Here is a 22,870-nt window from a genome sequence, read left to right as displayed (position 1 = left end):
TTCTCTACTGTTTATCTATGACATATGAGCAGATTAGGGACACAATGATCGTACAGTTTGATGGTTCAGCTACTGTCTGAACAAAAAAGGCTTTTACTTTCAATTATTACATGTCATTTATTCTCAAAAATATGGATCAAATCACATCTAGAATCACATTTACAATCTGAGGTGTGATTGGATTTTCCCCACTAATTTTCTTTGTGTGTGTTTTTTTAAACAGTTCCAGAAATGCATTAAAATAATCAGTAAAATAACTTTTAAAGTGTTTCTGTTTGGTATTAAATGTTGTCTTTTCTTCAGTATCTGTATTGAACCTCTACAGTTCTAGAGCCTTGAACTAACTGACACTGGGACTCCTACAGAAGGGTCTGATGACCAGGTTTATCTTCTTGAACATCTTTACATCCTAATTACTGAGCGTGCACACACACACACACACACACACACACACACACACACATATGTAACTGACTCCGCTCATATTCTAATGCGTCTGTCTGATGTGACCCAAACAGAACAAATACAAACAAACTGAAAACTGACGTTATTTCTCCAACTAACAGGTTCCTTTTACAAGTAGATGGAGTGACAGCAGGGACGGCCAATCACATGTACGTTAGCAAAACCAAAGAGCCAATCGGAGAGTGATATTTACGTTAGAGGCGGGACTTCTGGCACAGACCGACTGTTAACCCTTTGTGTGCCAGAGTCGGTGACTAAACACTACAGACAGCGGTTGGACTGACAGGGACTACACAGTAGTGGGTGGTACTGGTAGGGGCGGGTCCCCAGAGTCCGTACACAGTTCTACGCCCCTGGTTTCATTTCTTTAATAACAGCCACTTGTTCCTCTGTCATCACCCTGTACTGTAAACGTAACAGTTCAGGAATACTTTGGGCCTGATTTACTTGACGGTGCATGTTTTTACATGTTGAAGCTCATCCACTAACAGGATGCGCTGAAGGTTGCGTCTCACATGGTCAAAAAAGCACACGCAGCCCATTTACTATGTTTGCCTTGATGACTATGCAATATGCAAAATTCTGCCAGAACACACAAAATTATTGGGAGGAGTACATGCAAATATTTAACTGAATGTGATTGACCAAACCTGAAACTGATGGCGGTGGCTGTGCTCCTATATTTAGCGCGTCTGAAAGGCAGGTTTGAACTGGAACCGCTTTGTGCAAAAGTGGCTGCAGTCGTTGTGGCGAGGAGGCGACATAGGCCCAACCAAAGGCAACGCAGAGGACGAATCTGTTCTGCTCACGTCAACATGTTTGGAATGACGGAAGAAAAAACAAGGAAAGCACTCGTCGAACGCAGACCTCCGCCAAGGCAGCGCAGGCTGCCATGCTGTGGTCGACTAAAAATAACACCTGCACTTTGGACTCAGACCCTTAGCACTGATATTATCGTCTTTTTTATTGAGTTTTCCTCTATTTCATGTGTTTTGCCAGGATATAAAAATAACAAATATATTAGCTGAACTACACAATTTATGCAATTTATTAACAATTGATATATATGTGTTTAGTAGAAGAGCACATTAGTACATGACATACAGGTAACATCTGCCAAAATAAAAACATTTGATCCATACAAATAAAATTGATGTGACAACAACCAAGTCTTTACTCGGAGAGAACATAGAGCTACCTCTTACAAAAAAACAAAAAAAAACAAAACATTATTACTATCACAATGGAAATGAAAATATCCCTATCTCCCAATGATTTGGTGTTTGCCGTGTGTCAATACCATCATTCGTTCCCTTGTAAGGATGAAAATTCCAAAACTTTACTATTTTTTCCTATTCTGGATCATGGTGTCCAGAATTTTGTGAGGATCCAGATCAGTCTTCAATATCTTGTAGAACCTGTTGGGATCTTTTTTTTTTTTCCCCCCAAGCCCTCTGACCATTCATTGTGCAGTTCCACGTAAATATGTTGAAAATATCCCGATCTTCCAATGATAAAGAATCCTTTGAAAAATTCCTGGATCCAGACAGTAATCTGGATCATTCCCAAAATCTAATCATTTGTTCCTCTTCCCATTTTGGACATTTCCTGAAAATTTCATCAAAATCCATCCTTACCTTTTTCAGTTATTTTGCTAACCAACCAACCAACCAACCAACCAACCAACCAACAAACCCTGGCAAAAACACAACCTCCTTGGCAGAGGTAATAACTGAGGCATAAGTCCTACCCTGCAATGCCATTTTACAACTTCTAGATCAACTAGGGGATGATTTAGGTCCAGTCACAAGCAGTCATGCAACACCTTCTATGACAGAAGTACTACAACGTTACGTTCCCTGGATCATTCCAGTCACTGTTGTCATTAGTGCTGGTGTATCCCAGAGCACTTTTTCCAGTGTACTGTGTCCATGACGACAACCAGTAGCACTCGCAAAATCCTCCTTTAAATAGGGCGGTCTCCAAGACTTCACACCTGGTGTCATTTGTGCAGGTCATCTTAGCTGATTATCTGTGACACGCAAATCAATAACACATGCATATTTTTGTGCAAGCAAGTAAATTTGTGCCCGCTATTTGAGATCTTAGTCAAGGTTATTATCGTTAACGAAAGCTAATGAAAGGACGAAAACTAGAACTGAGAAAACATTTTCATTAACTGATATAAATAAAACCTTAACTGAAACTGTATTGTGTGTTTACAAAACTAACTAAAACAGATAAAAATTATGGATCAAATTCCCTTCGTTTTGGTCTTTGTCAATGTCAGTTTGATGTTAAATGGATTTCTTCGTCTCTCTCAGGTTTCTGTGCTGTCTCTATACGACACTTTTTGGTCCGTCACTTGTGGTTTCCAGTCGTCTTCTGGTCCCCACTCTACCTGGAAACATGGAGACTAAAGCAGCAGAGTCCTGTCTGGGATTGATTTGAATACGACCACAGAGAAGAAGAGAAAAGAGACCACTGAACTACAACTGAACTACAACTGAACTACAACTAAACTACAACTGAACTACAACTGAACTACAACTAAACTACAACTGAACTACAACTGAACTACAACTGAACTACAACTGAACTACAACTAAACTACAACTGAACTACAACTGAGCACTTAGAAAATAATGAAAACTAATCAAAACTATCAAACCTGCTCCAAAAACTAACTAAAATGAACTGAATTGGAGAAAAAAAGTGTAATGAGTCTAGTACAGAGGCTGAACCCAATTGCAAGACCACTAGCCAGAAGTGAGTTCGAGTGTGTTTATTGAACACTTTAACAAAAGAGAAGACACAACACAGAATGATTAGTCAATCTGTGATGGCACGGTGTTCGGGGCTTGATGTCTGGGCCGTGGGTAGCGACAGCAGACGACCAGCGTGGCCGAGCCGGGAAAACCCCAACGGAACCCCGACTAGGAACAAACAGAGAGGTCAAAACACAGTCCAGGTCATACATGGGGAGGCACAGTGAGAGGCGACAGAACATGAGGGACGGGCAAAAACTCACAGCGGGTAAACCAGGCGCAGGGTCGATACACAGGTAAACGCTGGAGGCTGAGGTTCCAAAGGGAGCAGGCAGAATCAGAGTCGGGAAAACGAACCAGGTCACAGACGAGCAGGCAAGACAGGAACGGGCAGAACCGGTGGTCGGAAGACAAAACGGGTCACAACGGGCAGACAGACTGACAGGATCCAAAACGCTGGTAAGTGAGCACACGAGTGTAGCAGAGAAACAGGGGAAGACACAGGGTTTAAATACACAAGAGGAGGGAAGACAATCAGACACAGGTGGAACACATCAGGGTGGAGTCAGGTAATCAGACACAGGTGGAACACATCAGGGTGGAGTCAGGTAATCAGACACAGGTGGAACACATCAGGGTGGAGTCAGGTAATCAGACACAGCTGGAACACATCAGGGTGGAGTCAGGTAATCAGACACAGCTGGAACACATCAGGGTGGAGTCAGGTAATCAGACACAGCTGGAACACATCAGGGTGGAGTCAGGTAATCAGACACAGGTGGAACACATCAGGGTGGAGTCAGGTAATCAGACACAGGTGGAACACATCAGGGTGGAGTCAGGTAATCAGACACAGGTGGAACACATCAGGGTGGAGTCAGGTAATCAGACACAGGTGGAACACATCAGGGTGGAGTCAGGTAATCAGACACAGGTGGAACACATCAGGGTGGAGTCAGGTAATCAGACACAGGTGGAACACATCAGGGTGGAGTCAGGTAATCAGACACAGGTGGAACAATCAAGGAGGGGAAGTAAAGACACCAGACATGACACTTGAGGGAAACTGAACAAAATAAAACAGGAAATGACAGACAAAACAGAAAACACAGACAAATCCAGACACAGTCTGGGAGCAGACATGACAAAAAGTCCAAACTAAATAAAACTAAACTAGAATGAACAATCCAAAACTATTAGAACCTTGATCTTAGTAAATCAGGCCCTCAGTCTTTCATGATGCTAACTTGTTTTTTTGTTTTTGTTTTAATCTGTCTAATATGTCGGATTTGTATGTACTGGTGTTTGATGATTGCAGTCTGTGTTGTCCTGACAGCTGGTTGTAAGTCAGTTCCTGCACACACAATAATAGGATGTTCATTTTTCCCTGTGTGGAGGGTTTGAATCTTTTTTCTATGAAATTCACTCCTTCAGTGCATGTATTCATGTATTCTGCTTCTCTAGAGTAACAGAGTGGACAGCATCAGCTCTACCGTTAGTTCAGCAAATATACAACAATGTAGTGGCAGCTATTATGTGTCGTTTTAGGTCTTATTATAAAACATTACATTATAGCTGAAGTGTACCATCTGGTTTTGGAGGGGTTTCCAACATCCAGCACAAAACACAGGAAAGGAGAGACAAACTAAAGGACAGATTTAAAATAAATACCAAAAGGGAAGGAAAAAATAAAGAAATACAACAGACCAAAATATACAGTTGTGTTCATAAATATTTGAACATGTCAGTCACCGGATTTTGACCCAAGAGAGCAGCTTTTCAGTTCCTGCAGACTCAGAGCTGTGAACCAGCAGCAGCTGCAGTAAAGGCCTGGGCCCACAGTCCTGCAGGCTCATACTGCAGAGGTTCTAGGAAATACTAACAACAGTCTCAGAATCATGATGTTTTCTTAGAATTTCCCCGAAAAATGAAGAGTCAATCCTAGTAAAGATAAAAGCTCTTCCTACAGAATCTGAGCCCTGAAGAGAACTCGTAAGGAGAGATCTGTTCAGAAGCAGACGGACAGAAGCGTGGCTGCCACTTCACACCAAACGGCCCCTCCCACCACCAAACACCCACATGCATTCACACACCAGTAGGACTGTCGGTACGGGTTCATGTGAGGAACACCAAAGTACAGCTGTGCACGATGCCTAACTCTGTTTATCAACCTGGGGTCAGAGACCCCATGTGGGGTCGCCTGGAATTTAAATGAGGTCGCCTGAAATTTCTAGTGATTGTTAAAAATAAAAAGACATATGAATAAAAAAAAATATATGGTGAGTTGTTTGTTCAGTATTAATTGTCCTCCTTGTAAATCCCAGCTGGACTGACTGGACAGATCCTGAGCCTTTGTGCAGTAATCTACACCTGGATTTACTGCCTCTGTCCACAATAACAGACATTATATAGACTAAATGTCCACAATAATAGACATTATACAGACTAAATGTCCACAATAATAGACATTATATAGACTAAATGTCCACAATAACAGACATTATATAGACTAAATGTCCACAGTAATAGACATTATATAGACTAAATGTCCACAATAATAGACATTATATAGACTAAATGTCCACAATAATAGACATTATATAGACTAAATGTCCACAATAATAGACATTATACAGACTAAATGTCCACAATAATAGACATTATATAGACTAAATGTCCACAATAACAGACATTATATAGACTAAATGTCCACAGTAATAGACATTATATAGACTAAATGTCCACAATAATAGACATTATATAGACTAAATGTCCACAATAATAGACATTATACAGACTAAATGTCCACAATAATAGACATTATATAGACTAAATGTCCACAATAACAGACATTATATAGACTAAATGTCCACAGTAATAGACATTATATAGACTAAATGTCCACAATAATAGACATTATATAGACTAAATGTCCACAATAATAGACATTATATAGACTAAATGTCCACAATAATAGACATTATACAGACTAAATGTCCACAATAATAGACATTATATAGACTAAATGTCCACAGTAATAGACATTATATAGACTAAATGTCCACAATAATAGACATTATATAGACTAAATGTCCACAATAATAGACATTATACAGACTAAATGTCCACAATAACAGACATTATATAGACTAAATGTCCACAATAATACACATTACACAGACTAAATGTGTCTAACATTAACCTTCATTTGCAACATAGTATAGCAAACTATTACAGGATCAAAAACAAATTAATTTTAGCCAAATGTCTCTGTTTTGAATGTCTGGGGTCACCAGAAATTTGTGATGTAAAAATGGGGTCAGGAGTAAGAACAGGTTGGAACCACTGGGTTAATATGAGAAACAGTAAACAGTAAAGTTGTGCAGAATGCTTAACCTGAAAATTAGATAAAGATGGAGTTGACTCACATCAACCAATGACAGCCTCCAAGAACAAAACCAACACAGACTTTGCCTCAGCCTACATGAACAAGTCAATACTGACCCTTTCAGTACCATTCATTATACTTTTAATTCTGTTTTGAAGTGGCCAAAATGTTTCTCCTGAACATGAATATAAATTATTTAGAGAAAAATTAGTTTTTATTGTAAAGTCTAGAAACATGGTTACGTTCAGAAAAAGATGGAGAGGTTTTAGTGAAACAAAGAAAACAAAAACTGCAGATATGATATCAAAATTGTGAGGGAGCTGTAGTGACACCCCCCCCACTAACCAGGTGTATCCCATCCACCTCACACCCATTTAGTTTCATCATTTAGTACTTGTATTTATCTTTGCACCTATTTAGTTTAATTATTCACTATTGGTATTTAATCCTTTAATTTATTGATGACCACTTTTTGTGTTGACATCTAAGATGGAACCTGTTTAGTTTGTCTTCACTTAAAGTTTGCTCATTTTCTCTCTCTCTTTTTGAGGTCAGTGGGTGGGGCACTCACATGGAAGTGTGCCCATGTGAGTGCCAGCAGGTGGAGAAGATCTGCCTGATCAGTCCAGATCATTAACCACCAGAGTCTCACCAGGTGCAGACCATCGGCCGGATCAGGCCAGACCATGGAGCCCGGGGGGGGGGGGGGGGGGGTGTAGCAGGGAAGGACAGGATTCAAGTTATCACAAGGGTGCATGTTTTTACAGATAATACATTAGTTGAAATACTAAGGTTGATATTTAGGTTTGTGTTTGTAGATGTTTTAAGTGAGGTGGAGGTTTGTTTCAGACTTGTAAACTAGTCCGTACTGGATTCACCTGTGGATGAGAGGGTGGTGGAGTGGGCCAGGCCTATTTAAAGGGGGTCCACAGACTTGTAAATGTTCTTCTTTTTTTTTTTTCCCTGATTCCTGTGATGGGGGAAGGTGCTGCTGGTGTGCTGTATTTTTGTTGGTGCATAAAAGAATAAATGTTAAGTATTTTTCCAACTCCTAATAGCTTATGTTTGACTTGGGCGCTGTGGCTTCCCTGGCTGAAGTAAGAAGACCAACAAACCTTATATAAATATAAGACATGGAAAAAACATCCAGTTATTAATATTTAGACCAACCCATGAATCTTTTAACCCTGACCACTACACTGTTACTGCGAAAACTTAAATACTCACAAGAGTCAGGTCTGACTTATTCAGGAGTTTGATTTCCTGACCATCTGCCATCAAACATCATTGGACCTGCAGCGTGCATACATGTGAACACAGAACAGGCCTTTTCACCATCTCAGCTTTTGAACTCCAGATAAACAGGTGAAGGAGGAAACCTCTGTCCTTGTGTCGGATATGGGCTGGATGCTTCTGCCAAACTTTAGACCACTGGTTCCAACCTCTTTTGGCTCCTGACCCTATTTTAATATCACCAGTTTCTGGTGACCCCACATATTCAAAATGGAGACTTTTTTTTTTTTTGTGGCTGAAATTAATTTGAATTTGATCATGTAATAGTTTGCTATACTGTGATGCAAATAAAGGTTAATGTTAGAAGACATTTAGTCTGTATAATGTCTATTATTGTGGACAGAGGCAGGGAATCCAGGTGTCGATTACTGCACACAGTCAAATGTCCAGTCAGTCCAGCTGGGATTTACACAGTTGACCATTAATACTGAAAAAAACAAGGTGTTATCATGAATTGCGTACAGATAACCTGCCACTTTTAATTGGCGTGTTATCTGTACGCAATATAAGCTTTCAGCGTGTATATTTACACCACATAAAATAGCACGCCATTGGTGCGAGTAGCAGCTAGCGCAGTTAGCATTTAGGGTTAGGTTCAGGATTAGCAATTAGTGCAATTAATGCAATTAGCATTTAGGGTTAGGTTTAGGGCACAGGTGTCAAACGTGCGTCCCAGGGACCAAATCTGGCCCGCCAAAGGGTCCAGTCTGGCCCTGGGATGAATTTGTGAAATGCAAAAATTACGCTAAGATATTTCCAATCCTTTTAGCTCAGGTTCCACATTCAGACCAGTTCAATCTGACGTGGGCAGGACCAGTCAAATACTAACAGAAGAACAGAGAAATAAAGACAACTGACAATGTTTGTCTTTGTAAATGTAAATATTTTCATGTATTTACACTAAAACAAAGTATAATTTTGCAAAAAATGCAAATAATCTGAAATGTCTTAGAGAACCAAGTACAATTTGAACAATATTCTGTCTGTTCTTAAATGTTTTGTGTGTTTGTAGATCCACTGTGATCTGCACGTTCTAATGAACATGTGCAAATGATAAACTGAGGCAGAATAGCGTTAAAAATACAGATTTATTCAGTTTGTTCATGTTCTTCACATCTTTTGGAAGGATAGTTTGTAGATGTAAACCTTTCATGATATAAATTAGCTGTTTTTGCTCTAAAACATAGAGAAAAGTTTGGAGTTGACATTATTTCTATATAATTATGTTATTATTTTACAGGTCTGTCCCACTTCAGATCTAATTTAGCTGAATCTGGCCTCTGAACTAAAATGAGTTTGACTGCCCTGGTTTTGGGTTAGCGATTTAGCGTGATTACCGGCTAGCATGATTAGCGGTTAGGGTTAGCAATTAGTGGCTAGTGCATTGACATGCCATCAAATGGTGTTAAATAACACGTGAAAGGAGGAAAATGCGTACATATAGCACACCAAATGAAATAAACTGGTGTCGGATAGAATGCGATTTCATGAGATCAGTCTGGAAAAAACAAGAACTGAAACTATGAATTCTGAAAGAGCTGCAGCATCTGAAACTGACCACAGTGAACATGTGACACAAACAGAACCACAGTCTGTCCGCTATGGACTGGGACTGGCTCTGTCAACTCAACAGAGATTTTTATTAGTAAGTTTTTATTTATTTATTTATTTTCAATTACTATAAATTTCAGATGACCCCATTTGAATTCCAGACGAGCCCACATGGGGTCCTGACCCCAAGGTTGAAAAGCACTGCTTTATCCATTTGTGTAGGAGCGACGCTGCACCTGCCTTTGTTGGACGGCTGAGAGTCTGAGCAGTTTGTACCATTTTCACAGTAACTGACTAAAGCTCTTCAAATGAAATGACAATACAGAGCTTTTTGTTGCCAGACATTTGTTTGTCCATTGCTAACTTGTCAGAAAACAATTCGCCAATAAATGCAAAAGCAGCGTGGGGACTATAGCGAAGCCAAAACATAAAGAATGCTTCTTGTCATGGAAAGTGACAGAAGCAGACTTTAATATGCAGACTATTAAGTGGCTCAGACAGTGATAGCAGAACACAGCAGGGCTTTGTTCTGACACCAGGAACAACAAACGCACACATTCCACTAATAACACCATCCTCGCTCCCACAAATGCTACTTTCATTTTTGTATTTTGCGTTGCATCTCTCAGTATCGACTGCAGCTTCATGCTGTTAGTTTGAGGCCATGGGTGAACCTGGCTGAGGCTGAGGTTAACGCATTAGTTAGAGCAGGGGTGTCAAACTCATTTTAGTTCAGGGGCCACGTACAGCCCAGTATGATCTCCAGTGGGCCGGATTAGTAAAATAATAGCAGTGAAAAAAGTAAAATTACATTATGATAATGTTTACATCTACAACGTTTTCCTTAAAAATCTGAATAACAAGAACATCTTTAAATGTCTTAAGTTAAACAAGTGAAATTCTAACAATATTCTGCCTCAGGTTATCATTTACGCATGTGCATTACAACTTACATTACAATTACAAATGCACAAAACATTTAGTAACAGGCAGAATATTGGTAAAATTGCATTTACTTCTCAAGACATTTCGGGTTGTTCATATTTGTTCAGGTTATTCACATATTTTAAGAGGATAGTTTGTTGATATAAACATTTTCATGTAATTGTACTTTTTTTTACACTAAAACAAAGATAAAATCTGCAGTTTTCATAATTACCTCCGCCAAGGAGGTTATGTTTTTGCCAGGGTTTGTTTGTTTGTTTGTCTGTCCGTTAGTGTGCAACATAACTCAAAAAGTTATGGACAGATTTTGATGAAATTTTCAGGGTTTGTTGGAAATGGGATAAGGAAGAAATGATTAAATTTAGGTGGTGATCGGGGGTGGGGGGGCCCACGGGGGGGCGCAGACCAGAAAATTTCATCAAAATCTGTCCATAACTTTTTGAGTTATGTTGCACACTAACGGACAGACAAACAAACAGACTGACAAACAAACCCTGGCAAAAACATAACCTCCTTGGCGTGGGGGGGCCCACGGGGGGGGGGGGGCACTGATCAGCCTTGGCGGAGGTCTGCGCTCTCCGAGTGCTTCTAGTTAATAGGTTATTGTGATAATATTTTACCAGTCTGACCCAATTGAGATGTAATTGTTCTGTATGTGGAACCTGAATTAAAATGATTTTTACACTATTGATTGTTAATATCTTCAGTGTAATTTTTGTATTTCACAAATTCATCCTACAGGCCGGATTGGACCCTTTGGCGGGCCAGATTTGGCCCCCGGGCCGCATGTTTGACATCTGTGAGTTAGAGGATGATAAGGCGGCTGAAACACATATTTAACCCTTAAAGACCCAAACATCCAGTGATCTAAACTGTGTAACACCTGTTGGTCCACTAATCCTATCAGTACATGTCAGTAACTGGTGTCAAATACAGTTCTTCATCTTTTCATGATCATCACATATGACCCAATTGGACGTTCAGAGGCTCCGTAGTTACCATGGAAACACCATCATCTTCTACAACACAGGTGTCAAACATGCGTCCCGGGGGCCAAATCCAGCCCGCCAAAGGGTCCAGTCCGGCCCTGGGATGAATTTGTGAAATGCAAAAATTACACTAAGATGTTAATCATTTTAGTTCAGGTTCCACATTCAGACCAATTCAATCAAAATAACCTAGAAATACTCCCAACTCCAAATGTTTCTATTTGTACATGTAAATGTTTTCATGTATTTACACTAAAACAAAGTATAATACTGCAAAAAAATATCTGAATAATCTGAACAAATATGAACAACCTGAAACGTCTTAAGAGAAGCAAGTGCAATTTTAATAAAATTCCAGCTGTTCTTAAATGTTGTGTGTTTGTAGATCCACTGTGATCTGTCAGTTCTAATGTACATGTGGAAATGAGAAACTGAGGCAGAATAGTGTTCAAATTACACATTTTTTTCAGTTTGTTCATGTTATTCACATTGTTTGAAAGGATAGTTTGTAGATGCAAACATTTTCATATTGTAACTTTACTTTTTTCGCTCTAAAACACAGAAAAGTTTGGAGTTGACATTATTTATACACTACACACAAAAAGTTAAGGGCATTTTTTTTTTTTTTACTTTTTTGTCATTTTTGCCATTTGTAAATAAAACTGAGCTAACATGAGTTTGTGTGATAATGTTAGTACAGGCACTGAATCCAAATGCAGAACTCGGACACAAAAAATAAAGTTCAAAAGATTTATTAGTTACACACATGTGTAATAATAATAATAATAAAATAATAATAAAATAATAATAATAATAAAATAATAATAATAAAATAATAATAATAATAAAATAATAATAATAATAATAATAATAATAATAATAATAATAATAATAATAATAATAATAATAATAATAATATCAGTGACAGAATCTTGAGGATAATGGTTGGAAACTTCCTCCTCGGATCTGTCCTCCGGACCGAGGACGACAACCCGTCTCCCCGTGCGGCCTTTGGGGTCTTTTTCCCGACTAGGGAAAAGCAAAGGGAGGTCAGGGACGGAAACAGGTCATACACAGGCAGGCTAACAATCAGGCAACAGGACATATGGACAAGGCAAAAACTCACATACCAGTAGTCAGGGCGAGAAGGTCAGAACCAGGAGATCAGATGAGGCAGACAAAAACCGACAGGGAGCAGGCAGAAGGCAAAAAACCGGGAAATCCAAAAACGGGTCACAACAGGCAGACAAATGAACAGACGAGGTCAAAACGCTGGTAAGAACTACAGGAGTTACAAACTGGCGTCTGACAGGGGGAAGAGACAGGGTTTAAATACACAAAAGGGAGGGAAGACAACTAGACACAGGTGGAGCAAATTGGGGCGGAGACAGGTAATCAGGTGAAAGGTGAACACGATCAAGGAAAGGGAAGTAAAGACAACAGACAAGACACATGAGGGGAAACTTAACAAAATAAAACAGGAAGTGACAAACAAAACATAAAAGACAGACAAAACCAGACTAACGTCTGGCTGCAGGTGTGACAGTTTGACAGCCCTGGTCTCCAGCAGTGACTGTCCAGTCAAACCCTGCAGTCGGATCAATGCCAGTGGATGGACACACAGGTTTATGTTCAGTTAATGACAGATTAGACTGAAAAAGACACCTTTTCTTCAGTTTTTTTCTAATTCTGATTTTTAACCCTCAACTTTAATCTGAGCTTTTATGAACATCTACTTAATCAGTAAATCAAATATAAGAAAATACCATTTTTTCACAAAAAAACATAAAATACAGAGGATAATAGTACAATAAATGGAGATAAAACACTAAAGAAAGGTTCAATACAGACAAAATCAATGTGGAACTGCCACAAAAGTCACACTGTGTCTTTATGGGTTAAAATGTGATAATTATAACCCCGCCCCCCCCCCCCCCTCCAAAAAACAAACAAATACTCTCAATGTGTTTATGAACCCTTTCATGCATGAATTACAAGAACCTTAGTAAAGATTTTTTTCTTGAGTGTTTTTATTCCTCCTTACACATGAAAAAAACAACAACAATGCGATCATTTTTTTTTTTTTTTTGGAGTTCCAAAAATGTCCATGCATTTAATTTTTGAAGTAAAGAAACATGTTTAAAACCCAATATCAGAACGTATGGAAGAGGATTAGGGCCCCTGGAAAAAAATACAATAAACTAGGGTCCAATATGTGTTATTATTATTATTATTATGAGAAAAAAAAGTCAGAATTCTGAGTTTAAAGTCCAGTGGCCCTAATCCTGTTCTGTAATAAAGTAATATGAAAACAATGAAATAAACACATTTTTAATGCTGCAAATCTGATGTTTTCTCCCATTTGAACATATTCTAGTTTTAGTTATGACTCACTTCATGGAGATAACATGCAAAAAAAAAAAAAAAAACCCCTTTGTGTCTAATAAATACCAGGTGATTTCCACTCAAACATGTTCGTGCAGATCAGGTTTATGTAGTTAAAGTATCAGTTACATCAGTTACATGAATGTAACAGTTACATCAGTTACTGAATGTCAGTGTATTATTATGGGATGGTGCATTAGTGTCCACTGTGTTGGCTGATCTGGAACTAAAACAACCAAACCCATGAATATACAAGAGAACAGCTGGAGAAGAACTGACCACTGGAGTGACCACTGGAGTGACCACTGTGCATGAAAGGGTTAAAAAATAAAACCAAACCTCAACCTTTTCCTCACCTTTACAATTTCTGTTCCCATATTTAATTTGTAAAAACTATTTTCTTCTTCTGTTCTGGATTCAGCTCATGTCATTTCACACAGAATGTGGGTCAGCATGTGTCCACGCTGTCTGTCAGAAGTCCAGTTAGTCCTGCTATCTGTAAATCCATGTCCAGTCCGTGGCTATCCCCTCACTTAGTGGTGACTGGAGACCCAGTGCAGTGCAGACCCTGAGCATTAGGCTGTTTTTTGGATTTTCACTTCAACATCAACAAAATTAACCATAAGCAGTTTTGTGGACATTACAATAGGGTCATTCCATCCCAAATCAACCCGAAAGTGCCCGCATGACCCCCTCAGACTATTCTGAAAAAAAAAATTCACACTTGTTCACCTTATGTCGTTGACCCTGGTCAAACTGGGTCAGCTGACCCTGGTGACACTGGGTCAGCTGACCAGCTCCGTCCAGTTTCCCAGAAGTCTCTCCTCCAGGCTTCAACCTGAGCCAGTTGTGGTAAATGTGTCCTTCTTCTATCTGAGCCATCCTGCAGTTCCACAGCCTAGTTCAAATATCTGCAGTATTATCAGAACTGGTGCAATAATCAATGCCATTCTACTGTTCAAATGACATTTACACCTACGTTTGGATACAACTGCAAGAAAATAGAGTCATGCAGTCAAACAAATATTACAAATAGAACCAGTTCTATCCCAAAGCTCAAATTTTGAGCACAACATCTGTAAACATATATGAAGACATGGTCCAAATGTCCAGATGTTCCTGAACTGTCCACATGGTCATGTGGGTGCTCAAATAAAGAGGATTTCTGTGACAATGTAAATGGACCCATTTTCTTCATGTCCTCACATCAACACTTGTCATTAAATGTGGTCTTTTTCAGTAGGTTGTTGCATGTGGACCAGAAGAATCCATGTAAAAACAGGAGGTGTGTCCATTCATCCATTCTGTCCCAGTGACAGTCTGAAGACAGAGGACATTTGCAGAATGAGCCTTTGGGCCTGATTTCAAGGCCTCATGGACCAAACATGAAGGAGCACACAGTTCTTCTGATGCACAGTCTGCTCTGTTCAGGGGGTTTCAGCCCAGACACTCAGTTTCAGTTTCAGTTTCAGTGTGGATGGAATACCTGAGGACAGACAGCTGCTCACAGTTGGACCAAAAGCACAGTTACAAACTAAAAAACACATGAATGTTCAGAGGGCTGTATCTGCTAAACTATTACAGACATGACCGGAACATGTTGGACGTGTTGGTTTATCTGTAGGTGAACAAGTGTCAATTTGTTCAGACTTTTCTGAGGGGGTCATGTGGGACCACTGGGTGAACTGCCGTGGAATGAGCCCAATACTGAAGTTCACTAAATACACATTCTACATACATTTATTATCATATTCTTATTTGACCAGCAGATAACCAACCACAGTCGGACTCATATTTGTTGTTCATATATGTTGAAATAAGTGTGATTTTAGGTGTTTTTCATAAACATAAACATCTGATGATGGTTGCCGTGTGAGTGATGTTTGGAAAAACATCCACTTACCTGCATTTATTATAAGAAGTTGAAGCCAGGTTTTTAACATGAACTGGTCACATTTTGGAGTACAAAGTGCAAAAAAAAAAAAAAGTGAATTTACTGAATTGTATTTGTCAAACAGAGCTCTGTATACACAGCACACATGCCATTTTAGAAAAGCTGGATTATCCTGCACACATCAAGGCTCAACATGGAATTGCAATAGTTTCTGTCAAGCGTTTGTGTACATTTTTTTTCATTTATATTTCTTCTGTCTTTTTCAACTCTCTTCTGCACAATGGCTTTGCAAATTAAAAATAAATAAATAAAAATCAACCTGGGGGGACTTAAAGGTGCACAAAGTGGTAATAGCAATGGGTTAAGAGGGGCTCTGAGGAGATTTGAGTTGATATTGAGTTGCATTTTCAGTACAGCAAAGCAATTTTTGACAGGTTCTCTAGAGGAATACAGTGACAGGAGTGAAAATACATTGATATTGAATTTTCCCACAGACCTTCTGAGCAGTGCAATTACTATGCCTGTTTTTCAGTGTAGCACAATTGCATTGGGAATTGTTTTACTCAGTGCCTGAAATATTCAAGTGAAGTGGTTCACTGACCCTCCAATGGAATAATAATCTAAGGCAATATTTGCCCCATCATTATGAAATGTCAAATGATTTCAGTTTTTAAACCTTAATATATAACTAGATGTTTGAATTAATACGTATTCTCAACCTTTAAATGCTGTGTTTTCCAAAAAGGTCTCTTAGATCAGGGCCCACGTCATCCTTTTATCTGTGCTAACAGCTTTACTTGTATTAAAGGAGGAGGGAATAGGAGTCATGGTGTTAGCAAAGGCCACGACAGACAGCACCCATGAGTCATCACTTTATTCATCACATGAACAAAATAATACTCATCAGGCAGTCAACACACTCTGCTGCCCAGAAAACTAGAAGAATGAATGAATGAATGAAATCTTATTTCAAACATGTGGACAGTGAAATAGAAACAAAAATCAACCAGCAAAATACAAGTACTGGTACGTAAATGACTGAGAAGCAAACAAACCACTAAATAAATAAAATAATACAATAATAATAATAACAATAACATAAAGAAAACAAATGAAATAGAATTATACATGCTCGAAAAGGAGTAGGAAGAAGTAAAAACTTATGTACTCCTACCCCAAATTTCTAACCCTTATGATCACTATATAGCGATTATTATTTTGCATGAATATCAGTGACAGTGAAACTCCAGACTCTTTACTAATTCCTCTATTTCCTCATTTCCACTACGTGGAACCGGTTCCACTCTGCTCGGCTCCTGTTGTTGTGCTCCTCATTTCCTTTCCTCTACCTTCAGAAACTTGTATTTGAGGAGGTACGACGTTTGTGCCTGCACCGGAAAAATACTCATGCAAAAGAGAAACGCCAATGGAGACACACTGATAGAAGAAGGGAACGGACGACTGATGTTTCCATCCACATGGCATGAAAACTGGAAGTCAGACCTGTCCAACTCATGTGAGTTCAGTTAGACCTGGTGTGGTCTGTTTGGACCTGGTGCGGTCTGTTTGGACCTGGTGCGGTCTGTTTGGACCTGGTGTGGTCTGTTTGGACCTGGTGTGGTCTGTTTGGACCTGGTGCGGTCCGTTTAGACCTGGTGTGGTCTGTTTGGACCTGGTGCGGTCCGTTTAGACCTGGTGTGGTCTGTTTGGACCTGGTGCGGTCTGTTTAGACCTGGTGCGGTCCGTTTAGACCTGGTGTGGTCTGTTTGGACCTGGTGCGGTCTGTTTAGACCTGGTGCGGTCCGTTTAGACCTGGTGCGGTCTGTTTAGACCTGGTCTGTTTGGACCTGGTGTGGTCTGTGTGGACCTGGTGCGGTCTGTTTAGACCTGGTGTGGTCCGTTTGGACCTGGTGCGGTCTGTTTGGACCTGGTCTGTTTGGACCTGGTCTGTTTGGACCTGGTGTAGTCTGTTTAGACCTGGTGTGGTCTGTGTGGACCTGGTGTGGTCTGTTTAGACCTGGTGTGGTCCGTTTGGACCTGGTGCGGTCTGTTTGGACCTGGTGTGGTCCGTTTGGACCTGGTGCGGTCCGTTTGGACCTGGTGCGGTCCGTTTGGACCTGGTGTGGTCTGTTTGGACCTGGTGTGGTCTGTTTAGTTCGTTTCTGTCTCAACTCCATGTTGTCTTGGTTCTGACCAAAACAATGCAGCGTACGTGTGACGTCATCGCGCATGTGCAATGAAGGTGGAATCCATAAGCAGAATCGTTAAGCAGGCAAACGATTTCAAGGAATCAAGCTACTGGGATCTGGTTCTCAGAAAGAACCGGTTCTCGATTTCCATCCCTACGTGCAAGTGATTTTCACCAAATTTGGTCCACATTGGATGAAAACCAGAGGAGATGTTGAACGTATGAGGGGTTTGTTTTTATAGGTCCACACTTCCATCCAATATGGCCGACTTCCTGTTGGGTTTAGGGCGGGGCCATAATGTAATTTTTTTCTTGTCCCAACATGGGCTATGTCTGTGCCAAGTTTCATTTTTCTACACGGAAAAAATGTAGGGGTGTTCTTCCATCCACGTAATGTATTTTCATTTTTGAGGGGGCGTGGCCAAGCCATTTTGAGATATTTTTTCTTGGTGACTTCAAACAAAAAACATGTTTAGCTGGACTTGAATTTTTGGTCAAATAAAATGGACTTTTAGTTAATGTTCAGGGGGTCAAATTTGTGTTCAATGTAGTGAGAGAAAAATAATAATACTGGAGCCGTGCAGTTTTAGTCGGCCCTCACCCACCAGGGCCTGCATGGCTCAGGCCTAATAATAATAATAATAATAATAATAATAATAATAATAATAATAATAATAATTGTAAATCTCTTTCAGACACATTCCTGTTGTTCTTCCTGTTTCTACACATCAGTAATCCCCTTCTATCAGGTGCAGTGATTCCATTCTCAGCACCAGTTACACTTCATCTATAATAATAAATCACATCATGAGTCATTTCAGGGGAAGAAGAAAAACTATTTTATTCCAACTTTATGGGACACAGTGTACGATATAGTTCCTGAAAAGGGCTTTACAATCTGTACGATCTACAGCACCGTTTGCGCTTAGACCCTCAGTTTGATAAAAATGTTTTTATCAGGGAAAAAGTACACATGTGATCATATTAACACGAGAAGTTCATATCAAAACAATCCAACAGGTCACATTTAACCCATAACAGAATTTCTAGGCCCCAAAAATGTCCTCTGTCATTGTATCATACATCTCTTCATCAATAAATGTCTGAAATTAGTTTAATTAGTAGTTTAGTTTAATACTCTTGTGTTTTGGTGACCTGCTTTTGTAATTAAACTAATGTTAAGAACATTCATTTCTTTGTATAGATATTAGTACAAACCAATCCAAAATGGCAGTGAAAATATGTGCAAATATCTGAATATGTGCATAGTTAATTTTTCTTTCTTTTCCATTGTAATATGATAAACATAACTTCATATTTCTTTCATATCACACAGACAAATGCAGTTGCTTAAACATATACAATTTTTTTAAGCATTTGTACAGGGGTCAGTTTGACCTGGTGGCAGTTCTAAGTATAAATGTCCATATTTATATATATGTTCAACAACAGAGAATATAAAATAACACACAAAAGAGGAAGAGACAAAAGCTGGGCATCTTCAACAGTTTATTAAAGGAGGGTCATGTGTAACTGAAAAACAGCTGCTGCTAAATGTGACCTGTTTTATATTGTTATTCTAAACATTAAGGCTCAGCCAACTGTAGTTTTTAGTCGTTTCTAGGGCAGGTATTTCAATTCAATTCAAGTCAATACTTTATTGTCATTGTTTTAAAAAAGCAATGATACAGAAGTTCAAACATCCTCCATTCAGACCTAACAAGGTAGAGGTGCTGCAGCAATGCAAGTAATTGGTGCTAGCTTCGTTTGGAGTGCCATTCTCATGTGGGTGTGTCATTGAATGGAAGTGCCAGAACACAGGAGGACATAGCTGAGGGTCACAGAGGTATGAGGACATACAATTAGAAGATAAGGTTTCAGGAGGCCCATCAGAGGGGATCTGCTCAGACCAGGACAAATGTACCGCAGCTCTGTAGATCTTCTTTTCAATGAATGAGAAGGACACGATGTTTGTGGTCAGCCAGGCCCCAGGGCTCAGACAGACTCCATCTGTTCACTGGGGTCGATTCGGTTTGGTAACTGTGTTCCCAAGGCTGTTGGCTTTAAGGCTGGGGTCTCATTCTCACAGCCTGTGGGCCAGACCTGCCCCCCCCCACAGACCGACCTGCGGTCTAATATTACAAATATAATGCAATCTGGATGGCAAAACATTTTAATAAATAATAATAATTATTATTATTGCTATACTATATCAAGATTACACCGTTTTAAGAACTATACTATAAAACTTTGTCCATGATATTTGACGTAGTGTTACTTTACGAACCAAAGGTCAAAGGTATTTTCGTGTCGTTTGCCTTGTTACAGTTAACGCCGGCAAAGAGATGTCTCTTTCAAAAGCAAAAAGGAAAGTAGACGCTGAACACAGACAATTTCAGGACTAATATTATTATTTTTGAACAAACAAAAACATAATAGAACACAAACATGTCAAACAAATTGGTCATTCCTTTTCAAAATTGCCAAAGTTCTTCCTCCTTCCTCATTAATGTCAGTCTTGTAGTGTCACTAAAGGCCTCTGGTGAAAGAACTCCTCCCCCTGGTGGATTATCTGTGTATTGCATGTATCTAATTGTGTACATCAGGTATTCAAGAAAAAAAAAATCACACTGATCGTGTAGAGGGCTTCAAAGGTCATGTATCAAATATGATACGTTTGGTGTTATAGGGTGAACCTGAACCTGCAGGCCCAGAACAGCTAATAACAGAAGCATATTCATATGTCAAAGCTTTTTCAACAAAGCTGAGATTGTGGAAAAGCCACATTATAGTAAAGAGTCTGAGTCATTTTCCAACATGCAGAGAAAGGCTCAGGGTTTAGTGGTGAAGGGCACATTTCTGCTATTGAACAGTTACAGCAGGAGTTTGACCAATGTTTTGCTGATTTTAAAGCACACTCTGACACTTTGAAGCGGTTTGCAGATCCTTTCTCAGTTGATGTGGACAATGTACCAAGTGAACTGCAAATGGAACAAATGCAACATTGAACTAAAAAATAAGCTGATGGAGGCACAGGGGAAAGCAGAGCTATGGGACAGTTCATGAGAGAAAAGTTCACATCCTTCCTTTAGATTTGTCAAGTGTTCAGTCCAGTTTTGTGTCTTTTTGGAAGCACCTGTGTATGTAAAGAAAACCTTTTCTCAGTTATGAACTTCAGCAAATGCAAATGCAGATCCAGGTTAACTGTTGCAAACCCTGAGTCTGTACTTTCAACTGTGACATCATCAGGCCAAATGCAGCCCAGTTATGCGAGCAGAAACACAGACAGGTGTCTGGTAAAAAAAGCTGTGGTGCGTACAGTAGTGTTCAGGGGCGGAGAACTGTGTACGGACTCTGGGGACCCGCCCCTACCAGTACCACCCACTACTGTGTAGTCCCTGTCAGTCCAACCGCTGTCTGTAGTGTTTAGTCACCGACTCTGACACACAAAGGGTTAACAGTCGGTATCTACTAGAAGTCCCGCCTCTAACGTAAATATCACTCTCCGATTGGCTCTTTGGTTTTGCTAACGTACATGTGATTGGCCGTCCCTGCTGTCACTCCATCTACTTGTAAAAGGAACCTGTTAGTTGGAGAAATAACGTCAGTTTTCAGTTTGTTTGTATTTGTTCTGTTTGGGTCACATCAGACAGACGCATTAGAATATGAGCGGAGTCAGTTACATATGTGTGTGTGTGTGTGTGTGTGTGTGTGTGCGTGCGCTCAGTAATTAGGATGTAAAGATGTTCAAGAAGATAAACCTGGTCATCAGACTCTTCTGTAGGAGTCCCAGTGTCAGTTAGTTCAAGGCTCTAGAACTGTAGAGGTTCAATACAGATACTGAAGAAAAGACAACATTTAATACCAAACAGAAACACTTTAAAAGTTATTTTACTGATTTAATGCATTTCTGGAAGAGCAACTGTTTAAAAAACACACATAAAGAAAATTAGTGGGGAAAATCCAATCAAACCTCAGATTGTAAATGTGATTCTAGATGTGATTTGATCCATATTTTTGAGAATAAATGACATGTAATAATTGAAAGTAAAAGCCTTTTTTGTTCAGACAGTAACTGAACCATCAAACTGTATGAACAGAGTCTCCACAATCTGATCATATGAAGTGAATCAACATATTTATGTCAGGAGACAGAGAGGAGGAGGAGGAGGAGGAAGAGGAGAAGAAGAAGGAGGAGAAGGTAGAGGAGCAGAGGCTGTACATTCCCAGTTGGTTCAATAATGATGCATATGTTCGTTATCAGAATAACTTTGCAGAATGCATTAAATTCTTGTATTGTCTTTAAGTATTCAGATATGCATTATAAACTTGTTCAATTCCGGTTTTTTTTTTCTGCCTGTGATTGTTTACTTGTTTGATCAGCTCGACATGACATGAAATTATGATCACAAATGTAAAAACCATCCCCTTTCAGGAGTGGTGCCGTGGAGCACTTTAGTGTCCCTCCAGTGTCAGAACCCAGCCTCCTGCCTTGTACTGCTGTTCTGTGGGTGAAAATGTCAACAGACTGTCAAAATGTAAGGCTTTCCAGTGCAGTCAAGAGTACAAAGTGTGCTGAATGCTGCTTATTACTGTTCAAATGAATCACACTGTTAAAAAAATTAAATAAAAAGGGATTTGTAAATGATTTAATATGGTGAAAGTTGTTCTTTGGAGCTTTTGGGCCTTCTGGTGCCTCGGCAGTGCTGTCTGTGGTCCCAGCTTTAAGGGGGTCTGACAGAACATCACTGTAGTGGATGAAGCAGCAACTGGTCCCAATAAGATAAAGATCAGGATCTGTAGGGAAGAGGATCGTCAATAACAGCTCTGATGTACTGCCAGAAAGCCTTCATAGTTGCACAGATAGTGCCAGATCATTTAGTGCATTAGTCAGTGTTCGCTCTGGAAGTGTTCGTAGTGTGTGATGACTGAGATGTTCAGATGAAAAACTGAAATGAACTGGACTGAAGGCCAAAGCCTGTTCAGAGACAGCACAGGTTTTCT

Source organism: Sphaeramia orbicularis, chromosome 3 (genome assembly GCF_902148855.1).
Source record: "Sphaeramia orbicularis chromosome 3, fSphaOr1.1, whole genome shotgun sequence".
Lineage (NCBI taxonomy): Eukaryota > Metazoa > Chordata > Actinopteri > Kurtiformes > Apogonidae > Sphaeramia > Sphaeramia orbicularis.
The sequence above is the reverse complement of the archived record's forward strand: the minus strand, read 5'-3'. Positions refer to the sequence as shown.